Source organism: Pinus tabuliformis, chromosome 1_2 (assembly GCF_031772625.1).
Source record: "Pinus tabuliformis cultivar Carrire ecotype Pingquan chromosome 1_2, CPIR1, whole genome shotgun sequence".
Taxonomy (NCBI): domain Eukaryota; kingdom Viridiplantae; phylum Streptophyta; class Pinopsida; order Pinales; family Pinaceae; genus Pinus; species Pinus tabuliformis.
Genome location: NC_142298.1, coordinates 1,234,691,135 through 1,234,713,664, shown reverse-complemented (window position 1 = coordinate 1,234,713,664; position 22,530 = coordinate 1,234,691,135).

Below are 22,530 nucleotides of genomic sequence, written 5' to 3'. Positions count from 1 at the left end.
GGGAAATTGGCAAAGGAGATGGAAAAGACTTTGAAAAGGAAAAAAGGTATTATTGTCATTTTATTTATGAAAATAAAGGAACGTAGGAGAATAGGGAGGTGAAAGGTCATAGGTTGCATGTGAGGAGGAAATTGAAGGAAAATAATCGAAAATGAAGAAATTAGAGGCATGAGTGATAAAAAGACATCAGAGCATTAGTTGGTAACTTTTTGTCAGTTCATTTTTGGAATTAGTCTCAGAGAGGAGAAGAGCACCAAGAGGAGGAGGAAAGCAATTAAGCTAAGAAAGGACAAGGAAATAAAAGGAAGGAAAAGGAGGACAAAGGAAAGACAAAATCACACAAGGAGAGGTTGGATCAAGTAGCCTCAGCGGGAATACTTGAAGGTAGCATGTTGCATGTATGATTTCATAGATGGTTTTGGCATGCATGGTATATGCATACAATTGTGTTTAGTTTATTTGTTGTCAGCGACATGGATTTTTTCCGGTTTTGACAGTGGTTTTCGCCTTGCCTTGCCATTTCTGGATAACCATGGTGTGATGGGATTCTTTCTTGGTTTGAGCTTTGGATTTCTAGAGGGTTGTGGATCCACGTGAGGTGGGCTCAGAAAAATCCCAAGGGTTGGGAGTGGAGATGGTTTTCTCTAGGAATCCCTCAATAGGTGGGTGGAGATGGGAAAATTCCTTAAGGGATGGTGAAGGAATTTTGAAGCATACAAGCTCAGTTTGGTTTTGTGATCTCGGTACCAATTTAGGTGAGATCATGATCTGGTGAGGGTGTAGGTGGATTAAGTTATGGATTCCCTTGTTTTTTTATGGATTGGTTTATCCCATGAGATCCCACATTCATGCTTGGAATATGGCACAGGGGTGATTCGTTGAAAGAAAGATTTGGTTCAACTCAATCTCTTATCACTTAGAATTTTTCCCTAGAGGTTATTAGAAGAAGGAAAAGACCGAGATAACTACAAACCAACATTTTAAGTATAGGCTCTAGCCAACCTATGACTCAGAGAGGGCTCTCTCTATATGTTTTAGCTTTGTTAGCTGAGATTTTAGGCTAGTTCTTACAGTTCAGGGGATTTTGGATTTGTATTGGAAGTTGGATGGCGGAATCCTTACACAGATGGATAGAATGATGTCTCTGGCTATTGGGCTATGGAGTCAAAGAAGGGTAGCAGAACTGGGATTAAATCATTAAAGGGAGTGTTCAATGGGCAAGCTAGTAGAGTGAAACACAGGTTTTTAGGTCGAATGGGTGAAATGATCTTAACCAAGGTGAAAGAGCAATTAAGAATCCTCAAACCCAGATTAAAAGGAGGAATAGAGGATGGTCATGAGAAAAGTGCAGTTAATTATCCTTTACTATAGACCAGAGGGAATCTACCCGAACTTAGGAGAAATCTAGAATTCCTTAACTTAGATAATTTTAGTAGAAAACATACAAAATGCCTAATAGTCAAAATAGAGTGCAGTGAAGCAAGTTTTGAGATATCATTCCATATTAAAGCATTTAGATTTCAGATACATTTAAGATTATGGAAAAACTTTTAAAGGAAAGTGACAAAACAAAAGAAGATACTTGTTTGTATTTCACACTACACATGAATCCAGTGAAATATCTTTGCTTTATTCAATAATCCAGCTTGCTGGTCGAATAATGATACAATAAATTACAGTCTTTGATTAAGAAAACTATAAAAATGTCTAAGAATCCACCCTACATACTTCGAATTGTGAAGTATTTATACAAAACATTATTACAAAATATCTCAAACAATTTGAGATTTAATCTAGGAAATACAAAATATCTTCTTGCAAGAAGATAGAGACAACTAATGAACTGCTTCACGCTGTCCCTTTTATTAAGGTTGTGCTGGCCTTTATTGTTGAAGTGTAGCCTTTTAATCTAGCTTGCAGTTGTGGAGTTTCACACTGGAGACTTCTTTACTTTCATATTTCAACTGATACTCTTTAACTCTGATACTCTTTGACCTTGTTGCCCTGTTTTCACCTGTTTTACCTGGCTGCCTTCGTTTTTATTGTGTAGTAAAATTCTACTATAAATTTATCACAGTAAATCTGTCATTTTCTGCCACCATTCTACATCTGGTAATTTCACATTCACCATTCTCCTATAGATTTCATCAGCCTCGGTATACTTTGGAAAATTTGGCTTGGTAAGGAACAAATGTTTTACCTCATGCTCAAGGAAAAACAAGTTTTCAAAGGTGTCATATAACACTTTTCCTGTTGGCAGGGATTTTATGGATGAATAAATGGCTTGTTCCTTAGCCAATTTTCTGAGTCTATCACCATAGTCTAGCTGTGTCATGATTTTTTCATTGATGACCATAGGACTGGGCAGTCCTTTCTCCCTCAAAATCTAGAATTTAGCCATGAACCTATCGATGGTTACCTACATATTGTGGCACTTTTCTTCCAAATTAAGCATAAGGTTCCTTTTCGAAAGGACCTTCCTTATTTCTAAAATGGTAGCAGTCCTATCTTCTACATCTAGCTCTTGGAGCTCATATTTGTTCTTGCTGTTGAGGAAGTGGATGAGTCTATTTGTATCCTCTGGCTTATTTCCCAACTCTTCCTTCATTTTCTGGATAACTTTTGTAGCTATCTTTAATAAGCTACTCTGTATCCCAACTTTTGTATTTCCCAACTTTGGTTTGCTTAGACAATTGAAGGTCTATATTTATTTCTGGACTGATTATAGGAGGAGGTCTTCAAGTCAACATTTCCATGACTGGATGTACAAATAAATCGATGAAATCAGAGTAAGAGTGTTATAGACATTTTTGGGCACTGCAACCCCAATCATATATGTCCATAAACCAAGGGCTCCTAAGTACCTAAAAGTGTTGCTTAACACTCTAAAGAAACAAAGTCAGTTGATTACATCATCTCCCAGAAGTTCTCCATGAAAAACTACTCAGAAATGGTCAAAACTGGACCATACTGATTGCTTAGTGCTGAGGGTGAGATGCATCGCACCCACTACACACGGGAGGTGCGATGCATACTGAAAAGTCCTTCTATAGGGTGCGATGGACGAGAATAGACAAGTGGCAGAGACAGTTTGTGAGGTGGATGATCATGGAATCTTCTAGAAACTTCTCCTGTGACACTTGCCTCTCAGAATCGCCCAAGGATGAGTAAGAGATCAATGATATCTCCAAGTGGAATCAAGAACTATCATAGAGAAGACACTAATCAAAAACCCAGAGCTGACTCACACCTCTGCAAATATCTATATATAGATCTCTCATCCCATAGATCTGGAGGTTGGAGGCTGGAATTTTGTATCTTGTAAGGAACTGTTGCTGGTTTCTTGGGGTGACATCATAGTGTTGGGTCATCTAAGCTTTTCATGAGGTGAAGGAGGGCTTTCTTGCTGAGAGGATGACGTTGGGTCAGAAAAATTGGTTGTAATCCTCTTTTCTATTCTTGATATTAATAAAGCTATTCATGTTTTCCTCCACATTCTTGTATGATTGATGATATATGCATTTGCGTGGTCAATATATATCTGGTCCTATATTGTTTGTGATAGTAGATCTCTGTTCTTGGATAGTGTTATGCTGCTTTGATTCCACTGGTGCTCTTTGAAGCTGGGTAGACGAGGAAGCGAGTGGCAAAGATATATCGGAAGGGAGAGGAATCAAGCAAGGAACCAAGCGTAAGACAAAGGTTGGTCTCCTTTGTTCCCCTCTTATCTACTTCTCATAAAGGAAAACGAAAGTAGTTTTAGTTTGTTTGTTTCTAAGATAGCTACCAGTCTTAGTGGGACTAGCAGCTCTGCATAGACACTAGATTTCTCGATAAAAAAATGGCGACTCCATTGGGGAGCAAATAGATTGTTTGTTTGCCTATATTTGTTTGCTTTATAAACTTACAGACAGAACCTGAAGTCAAGCCAGCTAGCCTTCGAACTGCATTTGCTATTCAAGTGCAAAGTAGATCAATGTTGCTTCAGTCTATCTTCAGGTTTTGTTTATGAACTGAAAAATCGATTTACAAACTCTCTAATTGCCCTTGTGGTGGCTCAAGTAACCTTCTTAGATCTACTCCTATGATTTATTTACTGATTGTCACTTGCTCGGCCTAAATCCCTGAACTGTGCTGCAAACTGTGATCAAGAACTGGATCAAAAGTCTCGCACTGTACCATCTCACCCTCTCTTTGAGGATATCAAAATGCATCGCACTTCCCGTGTGCTGTAGGTGGGATGCATACTAGAATCCCCGTGTAACAGGTGCACTGATCAGAAAAGGCTAATTTTGCCTCTAGACTTTGTTTTTTCTTCACTCTTTTCAGCTCTATTCAGTAGTTTTGCTGTCTGTAGTCAGTATACCTCTATTGGGAACCCCCTTCCTTGCCATTATTCCACCTCAATTGTGCAAAGAACTGTAAATATTTTTATGTATTGTGAGCCATTTTCAGTTCTCTTTTACGAAGAAGTAGCGTAATTGAACTGTCGTTTCTTGATTTGGAAGTGTCACAAGTGTCGTTTTCAGTCATAGAAGAGAATCTGAATGTTCTCGATAGTCGATTACACTGTTACTCTTGTATTTGATTTGAATTAGTAGTTTTTCAAGTGTCGAAAGCATGTTTTCAATTTCAAATCGCAAAGTGTTGTCATTGTCTTCATTTTGTCTTGAAAAGAAGCTTGTTAGTAATGTTGCTTTGAAAAACAATTCAGATTTGCACTTAGCTTTCTTTTTATCATTCACACATTAAGAAGGCTGAAAACAAATTCATGCATGTGCATTTGCATTTAGACTGTTTGTTGGTTTGATTTAGGACAGTGCATATAGTGTGTGCTCTCTGCTCTATGTTGAAAGAATATTATCTCTCTTTCTTTAGTAGCTAGGATTTTCATTGCAAAAAGAAGATTAAACGATTGTTTATCATCTTAGATTGCGTTTTAGGAATTGTATATCTACATCATGCGGTGAACCTGAAAGGCAAATTTCTTAAGCAAGATCAACTGTAAAATAAATTTAATGAATCTAAAAACGCTTTGGAACCTAACGCACAACATTTAGAAGTCTAGGCTAGAGACGTATTCCAGCGTCGTAAAGCCTGGTAACTATTGTTTTCATTGCTGGTTGGGTGATTCCTCCACTTTGAGACGACAAGTGCCAGTATGGACTTGTGCTCCCACATATCGTCGAGTATATATTGGGAGACCACAATAGGCTATATCCTTTATCCATAGGAAGCCGTGTCTACCGCCCTATCGATCGCAATGCACTGAACACAACATTCATGAAGATTGACTGCCGTACAGTAAAAAGTATTCTGCAGTTTTGCGATTGGTTTGGTAATCCCTCTGTCTAGATTTCTAGAGTAGCCTCTTTCGTTCCTTTTCAGACTCCTGAAAGGAAAAGGTCCATCTGAGAACTTGTCACTTCAGGCTCATTAAAAATCGAAGGCGACTAGAGTCATCTTTTGTTTTCTCTTGACTCTTAAAAATTGAAAAAACAAGTTGTGTCAAAGCGTCTAAAATTCATCTAATTCGGAAAAATATTTCCCCTTGATTTTTAGTTGATCGAGTAACCCGCAATCGTGGAAGAAAGTCAATTGAAACCCCATAGTTCGCGGAGACTTACGAGTCAAACATCTTTGTCTCCAGAATCAAAACTGCTACGGATGAAGCGAACTCATTTAACCGGTTCGAAATCCCCTGGTAAAGTTAGAACAAGTGTTCCGACACCATCGGAGACTCCGGTTACTCCAAACATTTCTGGTATCCCTGCCTTTAGAGAAGAAGTTCTGCAGCCACCAAAGGACAGTAGAGCTGATCCTAGTGTGAAGGTAAACACTTGTATTACTAAACCAGCTCCATCTACAGCTGATTCGGAAGGTGTTATTCCAAAAACATCTGTCGCTGTAGAAACTATACCTTCTTCGACACCGGAAATATTTTACGGACCTGACGGTCTACCTCTTCCACCTGGTCTGATTGCTAAAGAAGAGATTCTGGAAGATCCTCCATCTAGTACTCCATCGCAATTTGGAGTCGGGATCACCCTATATCCTTATTCATCAGAAATTAGTCGACCATTATCGGAAGCTCCTGTAGAATTGCTAGGAAATCTTTTGGATAGACTAGAAATGTCTGAACAATCGTCAACATCTAGGACTATGTCATCTGACACAGCGACGACAGAACTTCCTGCTGTCACTCCAACAATGTTCGCCGTCGTACCATCTACCCCAACTAGCTCCCAATCGCTAGGTGGGGCCCACTCAGGGGCTATTTCGGCAGTATGGTCCATTCGCGTTTGTTCATCTGGAATAATATCCGGGAACTCTTATGTTGAGTCTCAGCAAATTTATCCTTCACGGTGTCAGTTTTGGGCAGTCCGGTCCTCAAGGGCAAACCATTCCTTTAAGTACCGGATTACTGCCGTATGGGGGGTAATATACCCTTTCATTGTCTCCTCCAGGAGGACAACCATACGAGAGTTCACAACAAAATTCAGGTTATGCTGGAATCACATCTAGCGGTTGGGTGCCAATATTGCCTCAACAACCAAGAGTTGTATACTAGATGCAAAAATGTTTACCTATGTCAAATATACCAACTACGCCGGCTATTGTGACGGTGTCACAAGTAAAAGAGTTGCCTGTTGTATGCCAACCTCAGGTTTCTCAGGTTGTAATTCAACAACCTCTTATCCCTGCGACTCAACCACAATCGCCAACTAGTGGAATGACACAGGCCCAAATGGGTACAATTACCCCTCATCTTGGTCAAACAGCCAGTATTGGACAACAGCACATGGCTTCACAACCATGGCTGGTGCAATACCAACAACCGCAATTCCAACAAGTTTACCAAGGATCTGAGAAATAAATCTTTTCAAATAATGGGCAGCCGTATATTAAAAATGGTCAAAATAAACCATTCTACAATGGTTATGCCCATCAACCTTACCAAGGTTACCAGCATCAAATGCATTATGTTGGTATGCAAAGACCAACTACCCAGACGATTCCATCTTATCCTGGGTATGCTTTGCCAAACCTGAATCAATAGTTACCCTTCGTGGTGACTTTAGAGTTACTGGATCTAAATCGGCTAACGAACGATCCAATTTCTTACGCCCCTTGTTGGCCAGCGATTCCACATAAACTTCTGTCAGATATTCCTAAATTTAATGGAAATCCGGGTGAAGACCCGTCGAATCATGTGATGACCTTTCATCTGTCGTGTTCATCGAACACCCTAAATGATGATTTGATTAGCCTTCGCCTTTTTCAGAGAACGTTAATTGGTTTGGCAGCAAAATGGTATATCGAATTACCTAGAGCTTCATTTGATAACTTCAGTACCCTAGCCACAACATTTTTAACCCATTTTTAGTTACCCATAAGGTACGAAATGGGAACAGAACTTCTTACCAATTTCACGCAAATGACGACCACTCACATATCCAATCATATTCATGAGTGACGACGTCGTCGTAGAATGGTAAAAACATATGTTCCTAATCAGCTGCTAGCTGAAGGTTTATTAAGTCATTTTTACCTTCTATCATAGAAGATGTGGCAAAGGGAGGAGTCGTCACTGAAGAGCAAGTTATTGCTCATGCACAATATCTAGACTTGATCTATACTCAGTCTGGCACGCTCTACGATAAAATACCTGATGCTCCTAGACCGGAATTTTTTGTTCCTCCCCCTCCTAAATCAAACAAAGAATCTCATGTCGGCGATGGTGTGATAGGTACAACAAGCACTAAATTGACAAAGGCTACATCTAAGAAAGCCCGTAAGATTTCTGATCAAAATGAAAATGAAGAAATTCTCGCCTCGGAGGTAAATGTCATGTCGACCGACAAAGGCAAACAACTGAAGCAACTAGGTGGCAAGAAGAAAAAGAAAGGGAGAAAAAATATGCAGGATGAGTCATCTCCTGAAAAACCTTCTGCAAACCCTTTTGGGCAAAGGAAACCCCTTGCGGGGTGTCAGATATGCGATGAGGATCATTGGACGAGAGATTGTCCACATAAAGCTAAAGTTAAGAAACTCTTTAAGAGTTCAAAAAGCTCAGCGGTATTGACTGATCCGTTTCCAAACCCGGGAAACAAACTGGTTGCTAATCAAAATTATTCCCGATCCCAAGTGCTTATGTTTTCCATTTCAAAACAACAAGATGATGCTTTGATATCGACAAGGAATAAAGATTACGAGAATCCACAGTTGTCGAATAACAAGGCTACTAATCAACTGAGTAGTTCGACAACAACTTCAACCGAAGTTATGCCACCCATCATTCCTGAGCTAATGATAAAGCCGCCAAAGGGAGTAGTACACAAATCGACATTTAATCCTCGTGCTAAAGTAGCACAGAATTATAATATAGTAGAGGAGCTGGCCCAATCGCCGTCCGCTATGTCGGCACTTGAGGTACCGCAAAATTGCCCCTCCCAAAAGCAGCCTCTATTATTAATAATAGGTGGGATTGAGCCAACGGATTCCAATCTTGTATCCTTTAATCACAAAGGATATGACCCTCAGTTACCAGCTCAACTAGCTTTCCTTATTCAAGTGAAAGCCCTCAACAAAATTGTTCATCGAACAATTATTGATGAGGGGGCATCTATATGTATTATGTCGATGAGTTGCTGGAAAAATTTAGGCTCACCACCCTTGTCGCGATCGTCAACAATGTTAAAAGCATTTGATGGACGATCATACACTCCATACGGGATTTTAAGTAACTTGCAAGTTGAACTGGGGGGAAAAATAGTAGAAATTGATGTTGAAGTAATCGACGGAAACCTCGATTACAACATCCTACTGGGAAGGCCCTGGATATATGCCATGGCCGCAGTTGTGTTGACCTACTTCAGGAAGATTGCATTTCCCTTCCAAGGAGGATTTACAATCGTCGACCAACAAATATTTCTCCCCAACAGTTCACAAGTTACGGGAAGCATTCCAATGATCCATGGAAGCAATCATTTGCTTCAAAATATTGGAGTAGGCATCCTAAAAGACCTTGCCTTAATGGGTACTTTTTCCCTACCGCCTCCGAGTAATCTGGCGGAAGTGGCCACAGTGGAAACCTGCAATATGAAATCTTCTATATCTAATGGATTCGGAAGATTCCTAAACATTTGTCAGCATGGATCATCGCCATTTTAGAAATATTGTAGCAATCAATTTTCTTGGCCTGGGGGCAAACACAAATCAACGCTCATCATGCGTTTGGATAGATAGGTCTAAGGAATATGGCACCCCTTCAAATCCTTGGTTCCAAGTACATTCTACAGACGAAGGAATTGTTCAGTCAATGATGATTGACGGGGCACCATGGGAAGATTACCACCATCGTTTGCATCTTCCAAATTGTAAGAAAGATAGTTCTAGTGACCTTAATCATCCTTCAGTTTTTGATTTTATATCAAATACTGTAAATACAGTGGATTCTGAGGACAATTCCTATCTTGTGTCAGCCTCATTAAAAAATGAAACAACTCCCTTTTCAAATCGAGTCGGGTATTCTCTCTCCAACCATAGCGAACCTCCATGCATCTTGCTCACCAATAGCTTGGTGCACTGCATGGCGGCCAATTAGATGCCAAATATAGGTAGGTTTTGTAGGTTAAACATCGTAGACCTCTATATCCCTCTAAAGTCCTCTCTAATTCTGGAGGTCCTAGTGCCACCCTCCATCTGAAGTTCCTTCGTGTATACTTCCCTCTTCATTGCTGGAAATTAGAATCCGTCTCTGAAGTCATTGTCGATGAGCTTTGACCGGTCATAATTCCCGTATAGGTCATCCATGACTTCAATTCTTGCATCCAGAGTGGTTTGTGGGACTGATATGATTCTTTTTTCCATCATTCTCCTCCTGCTGTAAACAATTTCAACTGGTAGTCTCTTTTTTCTCTTGTCCTGCTCCTGTTCTTTCGAGTGATTTTGGACTCCTTTTTTTGTTTGAAATTCTACCATTTTGTGCATTCTCTTGAGATTTATGTAGTCGATTCAGACATGAAGTCCACTGACTGATGAGGCTTTAATCAACTAATTACTCTGGCGACCTTTCCATGTATTCTAGCCATATTTTTCCGCTGTCGGTCGACTAGTACATGCCAACTATGATTTTGGTTTGGAAGGTACAGAGTGGGCTGCATGGCATCTTTATTCTGCCATGACGAGCTTATTTATTAACTAATTCTATTCTTAACAGGAAACATTTTGCATCCCTATCTTGATAGTTGCCTTATTGATTACTTAATTGGGAATTACCTACTGGTACGGTGGATGGGACGGGTACTTGTGCGATCATCAATTCTGGAAAAGGTGCGGACCTATGTGTATTCTGCTGATGGGGGTTGACACACGTGGCTACTATCCCTACAGACTAGGCCTACCACTACGATCTGACATTATATGGCCACTGATACTACCCCCACCGACCACAAATGGGTTGCGGTATCTCAAATTGGCCCCAACCTTATTATTCAGAAGAACCTCACTTTTTTTTTTTTTACTTGCGGAAGGGTTTTAGGCATCTGCCATTCACCCATCCGTGCAGTAGAACTCCATCCAGTTGCGAGAGTCTTACAACACCTAATTTTTTCTTGATGTGTCTATTTTGCAAAGCTTTCTATCTTTGTTGCTTGACAGATTGATGGAACTCTACCAGGATCAGGGTTTCATCGAGTTCCATCAGCTGGCTTGGTCTGTCCAGCAAGGCACTACTCTCAGTCATTCTTGTAGCCTCCAGAATCAACATGCTGGGTAATATGAACTCTTCTGGAACCACCGCTTCTCTATCGTAGATGAGTTGGAATGGTTTTTTTTTTTGTGTATTCTTTTAAATGTTGTCCTATATGCTTAGAGATATGCTGGAACTCTTTCATCCCTGTCATCCCAATTAGCCAATATGATTTTTGTTAGCCCTCTTTCCAGTATCTTGTTAAATGCCTCTACTACACCATTTACCTATGGATGATAAGGAATACTCTTGTTCTGATGTACCATAAAAGTTGTTAACAAAACTTCAATTGTTTCATTCAAAAAATGTGTGCCCTGGTCACTTGTGAGGCTCCTCGGTTACCCAAACCTTGAGATGATATTTAAAAAAATGAATCTTGTCATTTTTTCTACTGTGAAGTCTTTTACTAGTGTGGCCTCTTCCCATCCTATTAGGTAGTCTGTTGCTGTGATGATGTATCGGGCTCTGGAGTGTCTTGCTGGTGGGGAAATTGGTCCAATGAAATCTACTGCCCAATTATCAAATATCTGCACTGTATGGACCGGGTGTAGTGGTAGCTCATCATGTTGGGAAGGCTTACTAATCCTTTGATAGACATCACAATTATTAGCAAACGCCTTTGAATCCTTATGTATAGTGGGCCACCACAATATTGTGTGTAGTATCTTCCTTGTGGTATCCTTTCCCACTACATGACCTCCGACAACCCCTGTGTGGCACTCCCATAGGACGGCTTCTCTTTTGTGTTGTAGGACACAACGTCTGTGTATCTGGTCCAAGCCCATTTTGTAAAGGTGTCCTACTATGAGCTGGTAATCTAGAGCTTTGACCACTAAGTGCCTCTTCTGCGTTGCTGTGTATCCCTATAGGCAACTGCTTGTTGTTATTAAAGTAGCAATTTCCTCTAGGTAATCGAGTATGGCTTCTACCCTGAATAGATCGGCATCGGGTAACTGATAGTCTATTGCCCTGTCATTCTCCCTTGTTTCTAGGTGAGACATGTGATCTGGGCCTACATTTAATCTGCCTAGCTTAACAACCACCTCAAGCATGAATTCTTGAAAAAGTAACAGCCACCTACATATTGTTGCTTCTAGTATCGACTTGTTTACTAGGTACTTTAGTGTAGAATGGTCTGTGAAAAATTTGAATGGCGCACCTAGCAGGTAGTACCTAAACTTTTGGAGAGAGTAGACCATTGCTAGAGCTTCTTGTTCTGTTGTTGTGTAGTTTTTTCCTCCGTGAAGAGATTTCTACTTGCGTAGTATACCATATGATCCATCTTCTCACCTGGTTGTGCTAGGACTTCTCCTAGTGTTATTCCAGATGTGTCGATGTGTACATGTAACATTTTATTCTAGTCGGGGTACACCAATATAGGGGCACTTACTAACCTTTCTTTCATTTTGTTCAGTGCTGCTTGACAATCATTTGTTCAGATGAATTCCTTCGTCTTCTTTAGCAGTTTCTGCATTGGGGCTGTTATGGTTGTGTAGTTTCTGATGAACCATTTGTAGTACCTCGTATGGCCTAGAGTTGCTTTTAGTTGCTTCACCTTGCGGGGTGGTTCCATGTGGACGATTGCTACTATTTTGGTAGGGTCCACATAGACTCCATCGTTGCAAACTATATGGCCCAGAAGCATTCCAAAGGGAACTAGGAAAATGCATTTTTTTAAATTTAAAGAGATCTGTAACTATCTACATCTTTCAAACATTACTCTCAATAGACTAGTATTCTTCTTCAACATGATGTATACTGTCTAGTCATCCATGTAGACTTCTAGGAACTTATGAATGTAATCTCGGAATGTGGCTATTACAATCCTTGAAAAGACTATTAGTGCATTCTTTAACCCGAATAGCAGTACATTGTATGCGTACGACCCCCACTCTGTCATGAATTTTTTTTTCCTTTTATCTTCTTCAGCTATTCGGGCCTGGTGGTAGCCTGAGAAGCCATTTGTGAACGAGTATGCCTCATGCCCCGCAACATTGTCTAGGACTTTGTCACTGAAAGGAATGGGGAACAAGCCGTGGACGCATGCATTGTTCTGGCTTCTGTGGTCGACACATACTCTAATCTCGGCCACATCTGTCTTATTATTAATAACTACAGGGCTTATCCAGTTAGCTTCATCGACTGGAAATATGATTTCTACATCCAACATTTTATCAATCTCCCTTTTAACTTTCTCTTTGACCCTCGGTTTCAGTCGGTATGGTATGTGCTTCACTGGTCGGACACCTATTTTTAGAACAATTTTCATCTCTCCCAAATTTCCTTTTATCCCCTTGAGTTCTGCTACCGAAGATGGGAACAGTTCTTTCTATTCCTGTAATAAACAAAAAATTTCTTTGGTGGTTTGTTCGTCCCAGTAGTCTCCCGCTGATGCTATCTTGGGCTTATCATTTGTCCCTACATTCTATTTTCTCAGCTTCACTGGTAGGAGATGGGCACCTTCCATCGAGTGATTCTCTCAGATCCCCCTTTCTCCCTCTATTTATTCAAATGCTAGGTGTCTAAGCCCTTCCAATCCATCTTCTTCCTCGATCTCCATCAATTTTTTCACAGGTCACAAATCTTGGCGATTCCATATCATACAAGCATTGCAGAAAGTTTTCTTCATGCTTCCCTTCAATTAGCGTCTCTGGGTTGAACAAAGCCCCTTTCACTTCTTGAAGTACTTTTTTCATCTGTGCTTCACTACTTTTGAATGAACAATCACCGATGAATTGTGCTCTCAAGGCATCCCAAGCAGCCCTTTGTCATCGTAGTTCTTCCTGGATGTACCAGGCCTGGGGGATGGCGCTGAGGGTGTGTATAAAATCATGCACCCATAGGTCCTTTGGTAGCCACCAGCTTTCCCAGTTAGTTGTGCACTCTTTGATATGCTCCTTAGGACTTGAATTCCTCATGTATTCTTTTTCATCTAGTGGCCAATCTTCTTTCTTGCTAAAACTCTCCATTTCTCATTTGGCATCCTTCCAGTCTATTAATACTTGGAAGTGTGCTTTCCACCACCTCGTCGGTGTTGCCATGAGCACAATGTCCAGTAAGGGAATTCTCTGGTTTTCTGATACATCTTGTTCCATCCTGTCTAGGAACCAATCTATCGATTCAAGTTCACAGTACTTTTGGTTGTCACCCTTTCCTATGTCTCCCCAAGTTACTCTGCTTATCATTGCACATCACCGGGTTGTCAGTTCACACCCACCCTACTACCATGCATCCCATGCAGCTTCTGAACTTTGGATGCTTCTCTAGCTAACTGATCATTCGGCTATGGGATTTACATAGTCCTCCCTCTTTCCTGCCATGAGTGTATACAACTGATCTAACATCCTTGGTTCCTCCCTATCATCTGTTGGCTCTGTAAACTTGGGTCCTTGGTAAGGGTCCAATGGTTGAGCCAACCTTAGTCCTCCTACTTCAAAGATCATTAGTTCCTTCTTCAAATCTATGACATCATAGTTCTCGTATGCCTAATCAATCCCCAAGAGTGTTGGATACGGATCCTTATCCCCCATAATGTCTATTACTTCGAACTCAGTGTGCGTTTTCACTCCTGCCACATCAACCTCTACATTCTCCAATCTCCCACTAGGCAATATACAATACTAATTTTCCATTCTCAATTGAATTGGTCAATACTTTAGTTGCGGCTTCCTCACTGCCTCCTAGGTCTTCCAAGGTAGGATGTTTACATCCAACCCTAGATCTAGCATGGTGTCCCTTATCTGGAATCTTGCCACCTGCACGTTGATTCAGAACTCCTTCCCACTTCTTATCTTATTTCACTTCACTCTCCTGAAGGCTTTCTTTGACCATGCTTCACATGGTTGTCTCGTGTCCTCTCATTCTGCAGATACTGTGGCTTTTAAGCTTTTCCGCAATTCCTTTATCATGGCCTCATCTTCAACAATTTTTAAGAATAGTTTAAACCATTCCCCAATGGGATGGGTAGGAACGGACCCATAGACTAGCAGCCTTCAGGTGTTCCTATCTTCAATCATTCCCTTGAACAATTTGGCTACTTTTTGATAATATTGATTTTGGTGCTCGAGCTGATATGCCTTTTGTGGTGACACCCCTTTGACGATCACGGGGGATTCCTCGGCATAGAAATATTCCCCTATCTTCTTCCCTCCTCGGGTGACTATATTAATATTTTTCATGGGGAAACCCTCATCAGTTCAAGGCTTAGCATTCACGAGGTTGGCCCCTCACTGTCTGTTTCTCTCTTCCCATTTCACAATGAGCTCTGTGTAGTCTTCTATCACATGGGTGTTAACACTACATTGCAAACACCATGGTCTTCTTGGAAGCAGACATTCCCTTACGACATGTCCTTCCTGGTTGGAATTATAGCATCTTAAGGGTCCCCTGCTCCCATTCTTCCTCCATGTCCATTTCCTCCTCACCCCCCTTGACTTGCTTCATTGACCCTGAACGTGGATCTATCCAGCCTTTCTGCCAGAGCATCCAACGCCTGCCATTGATCGGTGTGATGAGTGGTCAGTGCACAAAACTCACAGTAGTTGTTATTGGGGACATTGGAATACTTTTGTATAACTAGACACATCCACGGGAGATGTCTATACATTCTAGAAATCTCATAGAAGTCTGCGTTATTCCTTCTTAGGAAGGGTCCTTACACTCCAATTGCCACAACTCTTGTGGTTGGAGTGGTTCTAGACAATCCCACCACCCCCCCTGTTTGATTAAGACCCTGTAGTTGTAGGCACTCAATCGTAACATTCCCTTCCACCAGGCATTGGGTGAACCAAATGTTGGGCTTGGCTAGTCGTACAGGCTAGAGGTCTCTCAGCTTCTCAATCAGATTCGTGATTTGGCTTTGCAAGCCCGTGATTGTTGGATCTTGCAAACTCATGCCTCCCCAATATTCATGGGGATACCCTGTCATTGCTTCTATCTGAGATGCTTTCTCTAATGCATCTTGTAAGGTTCCTATCTTCTGTTGTGTCAGCAGTGTCCTGGTCAGGGGCAAGAGTGTCTTGATGAACCAGTCCCACTGGTGGTTTGTGTCCAAGGTGTAACTTCGCTTGGAAATGGCTTCTTTAAACCTTTGCATGAGCTCCCAAGCAGTCTCAGCCCCCTCTGCTTAATTTCCCACAACTTTGATAGCCCTTACTAATTTGTTTGCGGTACCTTGAATTCCTGCACAAATCCCCTCTTAATATCATCTATGGTTGGGTTCTGGTTCTGTTCTGCCCACTTTATGAACCAACGTAGAGCCCGTTCTCTTAGCGTGGTCTAGAATTCCACCGCTTGAACATTATCTGGAGTTTGACGGGCCCTCCAGATGGCTTCACAAAGGTACTAGTGTTGCTCCACATCCTCATTCCCCTTTCCTGCAAACTCTAGGTATCTAGTAAATGATCCCACCATACTGCTCTAAGTATTAGCTAATAGCACAAAGCCTTTGGTTCCCAACTGTAGGGATCCCTATAGTCCCAAGTTATTGCTATAGTTGGTTCTTGTATTACATCCAATATTGAGACCGGTTCTCTATTTCTCCCATGCACTGTATACTCGCACCGCTTTGGCTAAGTTAAGGATGAATTCTTCTGGTTTGTGATAAGGAACAAGGGGAAGGTGGGGGAAAAGGCCACTCACATTTCTAGGTTGGGGCTGCTAAACCTTAGTGCATGCCTATTATTTGTCGAATAACCTCCTCATCCCATCGCCCACATTGTCATCATATTCATGCCAGCATGGGTGCTGATATTGTGGTCTTTCTTCTGCAACCTTCAGGGAGGATCCCCCATCCGCTCCCTGTTGCGATTCCCAATCCGCTACATTTTGGGATGGTCCTCCCCTTGTTTATGGTTTTGATCCTATTTCCACAACCTACAAGGAATTTCCTTCCTCCTCTTCCCGATTCCAACATCCCTTCTTCCTGCATCCGGGTTGCCTAGCATCATCCTTTCCCTTCATCCCAACCCAGGGTTTTCTCCTCACCACTCCTATTTGGTGGGACGCCCTCCTTCCTTCTCCTAGGGCCTAAGATGCTCTTGCATGCCACTTGTCTGCTAGTAGTGCCATCCTTTGTGCTCTAACATCCCTAGCTCTCTTCAATTCTTCTGCATCCATCCCCTCCTAGCATCCCTATCCCCTTTTGCCTAGCAATTTCCCCTTTAGTTCCTTCCCTCGATATTGGGGTTTTACGCTTCCATTCCGACAATGGGTAAAGGTAGCAGTCTCTTTTCTACTAGAAACATCTTAATCCACGATGGAACTTCCCTTATCAATTCCCCTCTTAGCCCAGAGTTTAACACCGCCTCTGCCTTTGAGTAGGACTGATAGATTTCTGCAGCAAAATTGACCATGTATCCATCCACCACAGTCCTCACCTAAAAATCAACTGCTCTCGTCTGCTCGTTATCTAATTGTTGTAGTATCGCAGTGTCAGACAAAATCCAACTATGGTGGGTTGTCGCCGATCCACTTGATGGACTTTTCCACTTCAGTTCCCTCAAACAATTGTACAGGTCTTCAAGGAACTTGCAACAGAAAACTTCATACTGGTTGTCTAAGTTATTAGCATATGAAATCTCTGCATGCACCTTGCCGATTGGTTGATTCCTATGGGAAGCTCTTTCTGCCACAAATTGGTCTACTTTGTGGATCCACCAGTTTCTGATATCTCTTTTAAACACCCTTGACACCATATTCTGAACTAGTTATTCTTACTTCAGGTCCCGATAATGGAACAATTTGTTGGCTCAGAAGAATCATCAAGAAAAGAGCCCAGGTTTAGGCACGGAGGTCAAAAATGATCTGCTGTAGTCTAGGAAAATGCTGGAATTTTCACCTCACCCTGAAGGGAAAGGAGTCTCACCCAAAGCATGCAGCAACCAAAGGGGAGAAGGGTTCATCATGGGGTCGAGAGAATAACAATTAGGCACAGGCGGTTGTTACACAAAAATATCGTCATCATGATTATTTTCAGTCAGTATGGGTCTATCATCACTTGTACTATCCTCCTAAGCAAGTCTCAGACCTCAGCTCTTCAAGTCAAGCTTTAAAAATGGGAGAAAGACATTGAAAATCAATGAAACTCTGGTTCCGCACTTTCTCTCACTGTCACCTGTGGTCCCGCACCTTCTGTTTACAAAAACTGCGGACCTGCCTGCTCTGTCCCTAACGGTGTGGGTGCGGACCCCTGTGAAAGTCAAAAGGCGCAAGTTTTATCTTAAAAAACTGACTTTGGGTTAATTCTAGAGAATTCTAGAAGGAATTTTGACGTGGATTGTTCGCTCTGAGGTGGTTCATGCATCCCAAAAGAGAAGGAGCTAATCCCTTGATGAGAGGAGCTATCCCTTTGAAGGAGGGCTTTATCCCTTTGAAGGAGGACCTAGTAACCTCCCTCCATTGCACTATAAATATAGGCATTGGGCTGGTTGCTGGGGAGGTTAGAAGCTGAACATTTTTGAGGGTAAATGTTGGTGAAATCAAGACTTCCTAGTTGAGCTTAAGAGGATAGATCACATACCTTTTTGGCTTCATTGGGGAGTGAGTGAAACTTGTCAAAGTAGAGGAGACTTCTTGCTGGACCCTGGGAGGAGCTTGTACAGTGTCAAGGCAAAGGTTGTAAAGTTCTTCTTCTTTTGAATTAATACAATCAAACTCATTTTTCTCAACAAGTATCTCATGTTATTTGTTTCATGGACTCCTTGACTTTCATGTTAAATATGTTTTATGATATTGGCTTTTCAGGTGCTATTTGATTTGTTTGCCTTGTTTGTATTTGCAGATTTGCAACAAAGGAGCTCATTTGGATCGAAGGAGCGAGGGCATCCACAAACTTGCATTGGACCTAAGGTAGGCCCTAAAAACACTTGTTTGCCATTGTTTACTAAAGCATATTTAGAGAAAGATAGTGTCTGGTTGGTTTGCTTGTCATTAGGTCTTCTTTAGATTCTAGGAAGGTCTATCTTGTCCACAAGATCGACCTATTCTACGTGAAAAAATGGCGACTCCACTAGGGACTTGATTTTTTTCCTTGTTTTTACTTTGACCTGAGTAAATGTGTTTTTGTTTCTGTTTTTGGCTTGTTGTGTGTAAAATTGGGTAGAGTTTGTAGATCCAGGGTTATTTTTTGTTTTTCACAGCTTTGGGAGAGGACCGCACCCTAGCCGTTTGACACAGTGCGTAGCTATCCACACCTTTGCTTTTAGCACAGAGCGGGACCGCACCTGTGTCAACTGTGGGCCTGCGGACCCTGTCAAATATTGAAAAATCTAAGATTTCCTCTGTTAGTCAGCTTAGTTTTTGTTTCAAAATTGTTATCCACTGCCCAGACCTGCATATAACTTGTCAGAAGCTTTCCTTAGGTTGATTCCATTAGTGTTAGGGTTTTAGGTGAAATTCCTAGGAGTTTTGCTTGTTGGGCTTGTTTTTCATTTTGGTTGTGTAGTGGCTCTGAGCTTAGAAGCTATAGGGACTTCAGATCACCTTAGTGTCTACCAGCCTTCTTATGAGTCTGACCATTTATGAAATCTCCCCTTGTTGAGGAATCCGCTTTGAGTTTTCTCTTTACAAAACTTCGAAAAGCTTGCGTTTAAAAGTTTGGATTTTCATTTTCAAAAAGAAAACAAAATTGGTTGTTCTTGACTTATTTGTGATTCTGCATAAATTGGTCCTTAGCTTACATCTAGCTAAGTAAAACATCCTTAAAAAAGACATCTAGTAGGCTTTGACTTCAAATAGGTTTTTATAGTTTATAGATCTCAAAGTTAGTCATTTCCATAGTTTTGAGTGCTTTATAAAAAATATAAAAAATCTCTTTTGAAAAATAAAGTTTATTTTGTAGTGGTTGAGTGCTTTGAAACGAAAAAGGGAAATTTTTGTGAAATAACTAGTTGTCTCGTTTTGAGTGCATTGGAAAAGGCAAAAGCTCTTCTTTTAATTTGTTTGATTGAGAAAGATTTGTGTTTACAAAATATTTGCATTCTCAAACTCTTTCTTAGTTAGAAGTTCATCGAAGAGAAAAAGATTGTTTAAATCATCTTAGGTGCATTTTTAGTGATTTTGAGTCGAGTCTTCATACCATGAGTTTCATCTCCGCACCTTTTGACTTAAACAAAAACCAATAAAAAATAATGCTTAAAGTAAAATTCATCTAGTAACATTTTTATTTCTAGGGCTCTGATACACCAACTTAGCTTAGGCTAGTGTCTTGGAGTAGGAGAGTAATTAACTCTTCAAGACAGTAAAAACAAACAAGTCGCTGTATCTTGTGGTAGGGAAGAAATCCAATTGTTGCATTTATGCTCTGGGAAAGCTCCTCTTAAAGGAGAAGCACGAGATCGTGTCTGAACCAGTGTGGGAATCAATCCTTCCTCATTGGGAACGACGCCAGATATTCACGTATTAAAAACGGTAAACCTCGGATTAACCATTGTCGAGGAGCCTGGGGTCACTTGTTGGTAAACGTTGGATTATGTCAAGGAGCCTTCAAGGGGATTGAGCTTGCTGCTCTGCCCTTGCGTGCGTATCGGATCGTAGACTGTTCCCCCAGGTATATTTGTTTCAGTTGGTAACCTTAGTGGCCATATTCTTTAGGATTCTTCCTGAGGTGACAGTGGTGGGAAGATCCCACTGTACCTGGAGCAGACGTCGGCTAGACTCACTTGGATTTTCTGGGGGGTTCTCTTCACTTGAGATGGTTAAGTGGAGGAACTTGTGCCAGTCTATTCATTAAGTAGGTTGCCAGGGTAACTGTTCCAACCGCCATTTCTGTATTGAACTCTGCGACGTTGGATTTCATCACCAACTAGTGTTTTCAGTACGGAAAGTTATTGTTTGTGTGTGTTTGATCTCCTAGATTCTTTAGGCGTGTGATTCAAATTTGTTTGGTTCTTTAGAGACTTTAGGTGTTTTTCATTGAGATTTTACTTTGTTTGCGTGTGAAGTAGTTAAAAGTTTTTAACTGTGGTTGAATTACCAAGGCAGTCCCGTAGACTTCGGGGCCAACCTCCTGAGTTTGTAAACGTGGCTGAGTTACTGAGGAATTCCCATAGACTTCGGGGCCAACCTCGTGAGGAAGTACCGAGCCAGCTTGAAGGCTTGAAAGTCCTCGTAACTCCTAGAGACAGTAGAGTTGGGTCACCTGAAGAAGGAGAATCTTCTTTGATAGTACATCCTGATTTTCAAACGTCAATGGCAGATTATAATCCACAGTCAGTGTCTGTTTCCAAAGTTACTGGTAGCTTTTCATCTACTAGTGATATAGGTGAGGAACCTGAAATATCCGAGCCTGAAAGTGAATTTGCTGCTACTCCGACATCGGGGTTTGTTTCTCCAACTTCTAGTGGTCCTGGTTCACCTAGGGTAGAAAGAGTAATCACCCAAGATCTTCCTTCTGGACTTATTGCTATTGAAGAACTTGCTACTCCGGAAGAATAAGTAGGCATCCCTATCCCTGAAAATCAACCTGTTATTGAGCTAAGGGAGCTTGAATCAATTTTTTACAGTCCACCTAGGAGAAGTTTTGGTATCTTTCTTTGACTAATTTTTTAGAAAACCCAGGGTTAAGTTTTTCACCACCTCGTGCTCCTTATCACCCAACACCTAGAGGTTATTATCCTTCGTTAAATATGTCGAATCAGTCGTCCATGTTTACTCAATCGCCCGAACCCTTTTTGTACGGCGGTCCTTCTGTTCCCTCTGGGTATCAGTCGCTTTCTGGTACTTTTTCGGGAGCATCTCCTCAACCCATTGAGCAAGGGTTATTAACTGGAAAGAATGGTACTAAGCCGTTGAGCGTAGAAGACATTCTTATGATGTCAGGTTCTATTCCCAATCCTCAACCTCAAGGTGGCCAGTTACCGCCTAGGGGGCAGCCTCAATTCTCGCCTGGGGGCAACCTCAAGGTACACAATTTGCATCTGGGGGGCAACCTCAAGGACAGTACATATCTATGGGATAGTACGTTCCTCAAGGTCAACCCCAGACTCAATATGTACCCCAAGGTCAACCCCAGTATCAATTTATACCTCAAGGTCAACCCCAGTATCAGTACGTGCCTCAAGGGTATCAACCCCAACGTCAGTACTCGAACCAAGGTTTCCAACCACCCTCCGGTCAAACGTATGTTCAAGGAACGGGAAATGTACCTTTCAATTATCAATCCTACCCTCAACCCGGTTATGGTCCTCAATATTCTCAACCTGTTATGGGTCAGTACCCCGGAATGAATATAGTGTGGGATCCATCGCAAACTCAACAGGTGTTGCAGCCAAATGTACAGTTGTCATCTCAAACTGGACAACCCTTAGTTTTTGGTACACACCAGCAACCAGTCCAGCCTAACATTCAAACTTTTGTACCTTCGGTAGTTTCTCAGCCTGGGCCTAGTACACCTCGTACTCTGCCTCAAACGACTGCTACAACTGCCGCAACATCTGTTCAATCTACCGCACCTACTTCTGGAGTATCGACAGCTCTGGTTTCTACTGTTCATGTATCTACTCCTCAGACATCTTTACCACCGTCTGGATCTACGATTCAAACTTTGGTTCAGATGCCTGTAGGACAACCTGGTTCAAGTACGGTTGTCACAAGTCAACCACAATTTACTTATCAACCGTACGAGGGACAGTACCAATTCGGTCCTGCTGTGCAGCAACCAGTCTATCAGTATCAACCGTACCCTGGGTACACTTATCAACAACCTCAACAACCCCAGTACGGTCTGGTTAATCCTGGTTTTCCGGAAAGATACAATATCCCAAATGCAATTCCTATTC